Source organism: Balaenoptera physalus (genome assembly GCF_965194825.1).
Source record: "Balaenoptera physalus genome assembly, chromosome: 3".
NCBI lineage: Eukaryota > Metazoa > Chordata > Mammalia > Artiodactyla > Balaenopteridae > Balaenoptera > Balaenoptera physalus.
This window is the reverse complement of record NC_138890.1, coordinates 172,352,512-172,357,765: the sequence shown is the minus strand read 5'-3', so window position 1 is coordinate 172,357,765 and position 5,254 is coordinate 172,352,512.

Below are 5,254 nucleotides of genomic sequence, written 5' to 3'. Positions count from 1 at the left end.
TGGTTGTTTTGTTACCCTTCTGTGTGGACAATTCTTCATGCTAGAAGTTCAGACAGCCCCCTGAAATCTCTTTCCCACCCATATTAATATTTCATAGTGCTAAATATTCTCTTCTATCTCTTGGTAGAGCTGTGTGACATTCTTCATATAAATCTTGTGCATTTCTGCTAAGGTTATTTTTATTTTTATTTATTTTTTTAACATCTTTATTGGAGTATAATTGCTTTACAATGGTGTGTTAGTTTCTGCTGTATAACAAAGTGAATCAGCTATACGTGTACATATATCCCCATATCCCCTCCCTCTTGCGTCTCCCTCCCACCCTCCCTATCCCACCCCTCTAGATGGTCACAAAGCACCGAGCTGATCTCCCTCTGCTATGCGGATGCTTCCCACTAGCTATCTGTTTTACATTTGGTAGTGTATATATGTCCATGCCACTCTCTCACTTCATCCCAGCTTAAGGTTATTTTTAGATATATGTGAATGAGAATATGTCCCCAAATACATTTTATAACCAGGATAAATCAAACCTACTGATGTTTGTATATTTGTCACATCCAGCCATGCTACTAAGATTATTTTATGAATTCCAGCCTTTTGTTGCTGTTATTCTTAGGTTCTCTAGCTTTACAGTCATACCATTCTCAATAAGTAGTTCCTATTTTGCAGTATTTGAAGCTGTTGCTATTGTCGTTTGCTGCTTATATTAGCAAGAAATTCAAAAGCAATACTAAATAATAGAGGTGATTGCTAGAATTCTTGCATAATTTTAACAGGAATGCCTAATTTAGAATTATTATTTTGAGCATTCATTTTCTTGTGAGTTATCGTTCTGTTTAAGCTTTAGCCGTTGGGATCTTGTCTTTGCTTTTTTTGTTAGTCTTCTTTTTATTGAGAATTTCAAATGCACTTCATACAGATCAGAAATGAAGGCAAGGGTTGGCCAGCAGGCGTAGAGGAGATGGCAAACTAAGAACAGGCTCACTTGGACATTCTGATCTTGTAGATTATTCATTAGATATTCTCGAAGTTTATCTTTTTCTGTTTTACTCTATGTTTTTTATGGTAATTTCCTCTGTATTGCCTCATTTGTTAATATTCACTTTGATCTTATTTTCACTATTCTAATTTGGGGGAGATTTTTCCATTGTGTTCGTAACTGCTGAGAAGGAGTGCTTCATTTATTTTCTTCTGAGCATGTGTATTTTTGGCTTTTATTAAGGCTCTATGTTTCTGCTAAGTAACACTGACCACATTTCCTTAAGTTTAACCAAGTTCCTATAATTATGATCCTGAATAGTCCCAGCTATGCTTCTTAGATTTGCTTTGATCCAAATATTTTTAGGAAACTAGTTTTTTGTTTGAAATCGTGCTTTTTACTTTTCAACCATTTGGGGGGATTTTATTTAAACATTTTTTGTTCTTTTCACATGTGTGGGTATAGTAGAGACCATTTTCTGTGAGATTTCTCCTTTGTGGATTTTGAGTTTTCCTTTGCAGCCTCAAACCTTTTTTTATAAAATAACAACACCATTTTTAAAGTTGGTGCTGTTTGTTCTATAGTTAATTCAAACATATTAGTTATATTGTTAAAATTCCCTTTTTTTTTTTTTAGCACCTTAGGAATGATTTTATGTTTTTAGGAGTTCACTTAGAAGCTCCCAGTTAAATACGATGAGCTGAACGTATGCTTTGACTTCCTCCTCCCCATCCTGACCCCATTACAATCGCTGCGAAAGGATTTAAGGGTTAAGGAGGGATGGCCCCATAAGGAGAATAAGAGCGGGTCACGGCAGCGTATCCACAGCACGTGTGGGAGTGGAGACAGGTAAAGCTGGGCAGAGGTGATGTGAGGACGCACGGAGCCCGCAGTGTGCCTGCCAAGATGGTCCTTCCTAGACGCCAGGGCTGATGGGAGGGTGGGAGGGAAACGTGCACCTTAATATAAGGGCCAACTGCACAGAGCAGGTGACAGTGCCCCCTCCCCCACCCCATTCCTGCTCCCCACAAACAGCACGCAAAGCCCAGAAATCAGCTGTATACTCATTCGCAGGGAAAAGCGTGGTGGGAGCAGGGGTGGGAGGCCTGCCATGAATAAAAATTAGCTCTCTGGGGAGACCCCGAGCAACTAGATGTTGGCAGCCCAGGACAAAATGTGTCCACGTTTTGGTCTTTAGGGACCCTCCAGTGTAGCGTGGTAGTTCGTCACCTTCTGCCTGGGGCTGCCCGGGAGCCTGAGGAGGCATTGTCCCCTTCGCGATAAGCTCCTACTCTGCTTTTCTGGTGCTTTTTAAAACTGTGAACTGATGACCAAGAATCACCGGATACTTAGAGAAGTCTCTGTCGTGAAAATTAAAACAGATGCCTCTGGAGAAAACATCATTCCAGGAGCAAAAAGGAAATGTTTTTTAAAAAATTGTAACATCTGGGCGATTCGGCATCCATAGATGAGTGGACAGCTGTGGGACTTCGTGCGCTGGAATACGAAACCAGCGATGTGAAGGGGTGGCCTGCTGACAGAGGCTTACAGACCACACCTGATAGAGATTTTGTATCCAAATACGTCAAGACCTCTCAAACTTCAGTAATAGATATTTTAAATATATTTTAATGGGCAGAAGATTTGAACAGACACTCATCAAAGAATACATTCGAATGTCAAGTAAGCGCATGCAAAGGTGCTTACCATCTTGAGTCACTAGGGAAACACCCATCAAACCACAACGAGATACCACTGCCCATCTCTTCGAATATCTAAAATTAAAAAGAATGACCAACCACGGTTTGGCAAGGATGTGGAGACCCTGGAACCCTCACATACTGCTAGAGGAAATGGGGAATGATCTAACCACTTTGGAAAACACTTTAACAGTTTCTTAAAAACTTAAACATACATTTAATATATGACCCAAACATTTTACTCCTATGTATTTACCCAAGAGAAATAAAAGCACATATCTATACAAAAACTTTTACATGAATGTTCATAGCAGTTTTATTTATAATAGCCAAAAACTGGAAACAATCCAGTTGTCCACCAAGGGGGGAATGACTTAAATATATTGTTGTGTATCCATACAATGGAATACTACCCTGCATAAAAAGGAATAAACTGTGGATCTCAGCAACAACATGAATGTGTCTCAAAATCATTATGCTGGCTGAAAGAAGCCAGATAAAAAAGAGTGCCTGCTGCATTGTGTGGAGATAAGCATTTGCCTGGGAATGAGGGCAAGGGGCAGGGGTCTTACGAAAGGGCATGAGGAAACCTTTGGGGTTGATGTTTGTTATCTTGGTTATGTGAAGCTGTGTGCATCAAATTATACACTTTAAATATATGTAGTTCATTGTCCCTTACATCTCGAGCTTTTTTTAAAAAAATCATGTTATTACACTTGCAAAACAATAGGATGCTATGAAAACGAAATTATCTGAGAACAATGAATCTAGGAACTTAGAAAACGAGAATTTGATAGAAGAGGTAGAAGGCAAAATCAAGGCTGTCCTAGAAAATATAACAAAAGACCCAGAACAAGGAAACACAGCACCATGTAGACGGTCCCACATTTGACTCATGGGCATAACAGGAAAGCCTTCTCCGCAATTCTTCCCTAACTGGGATGATGTCAAGAACCTCTGTCCACATAAGCTGATCTGAGGATGGCTTCAAGGTGACCTGTGAAACAAGGCGGACTCAGACTAGACCGGAAGCCCTGGGTGGCCTTCAGGTGAAGGAAGGAAGCAAGTGGCAGAACAATCACTGGAGAATGATACAGTGTTTGCGAGTTGAGAGGGAAACAAAACACTGTATCTGTGGAGAATGTGCATGCACATGTAGTAAAAGTATAAAAACAGGGATTGCGGGGGCTTCCCTGGTGGCACAGTGGTTGAGAGTCCGCCTGCTAATGCAGGGGACACGGGTTCGAGCCCTGGTCTGGGAAGATCCCACATGCCGCAGAGCGGCTGGGCCCGTGAGCCACAATTGCTGAGCCTGCGCATCTGGAGCCTGTGCTCCGCAACAAGAGAGGCCGCGATAGTGAAAGGCCCGCGCACCGCGATGAGGAGTGGCCCCCGCTTGCCACAACTAGAGAAAGCCCTCTCACAGAAACGAAGACCCAACACAGCCATAAATAAATAAATTTTAAAAATAAAAATAAAAATAAATTAAAAAATTAAAAAACAGGGATTGGATACACAGAAGTCCTTGATCATGGTTGTCTTTGAAGAGGATGTTTCAGCAAAAATAGAAATGAAGTCTTCCCTCCCCTGAGAGCAAGGAAAACAAAGGGGCAGCAAACAGGCTAGAGAAGAAACATAACCTGGCCTGAAAGAGTTAATCACGCCTTGGTTTACTTTAACTGTCACTGATTTGGAGTAACTAGATTTGTACTTTACAAAGCTAACCTCACTCCCTGACACTATGTAATTTACACTGGGTACCTATCACCCCTAACTCTGTGTGAGTTACATCCCGGGGCACTTACATTCTATACACCCCTTGTAACAAATCACCCCCTATAGGTTTTGCATTTCAGAAACAAGGTCACCGGGTCGATAAACCAGAGGCAAATGGATGCAATTACCAGACTGCCGGACCCCAATTACGGGGCGGCCTGACGCCAGCTATGACTGTTTTGAAATAATGCAAAGGAAAGGAAGAATGCAAGACCTTCACTACTTTGATCCTTATCATATACCCCGGACTGCGAGAGCCCCACATATAAAATCTTCCCTGATTTCCAAGGAGGGAGAGCACAGCTCTGGAGGCGCTAGCCTGCTGTGTCTTCCTTCTGCCCGGCAGAAAAATAAAGCCATCTCTCTCTCCCACCAAAATCCCTGTCTCTATTTCTGTTCGGCCTAGGTGCACAGGGAAGCCAACATTTCGGCAGCAAAGGGAGGAGACCGGAATTGAGGAGGGGAATCTGGGCTACTTCAGGCTTCCAGTCGAGTTTGTTTTAAAGATCTAAAGCAAATATATCAAATCTATGTTTCAAATATTAATATTTATGCTGGGTGGCTACGTTATACTTTGCAGTTCTATGTGTTTTTATTTTTTAATTAAAAAAGGAAAAGAACACAGAAGTGGACAGTGGAGTCTGGATGGTGAGGAAAGTGAAGCCAGGATGCTGCAAATAGGAAAGGAGAGAACGGGCTGTAAGCAAGGCGTGCCTTGAGTTGGAGCAGCCCTGCACATGGAAACTCACAGGACTATAGAGAGCCCCACACAGGCAGCCATCCCGTTCTTAGGGCA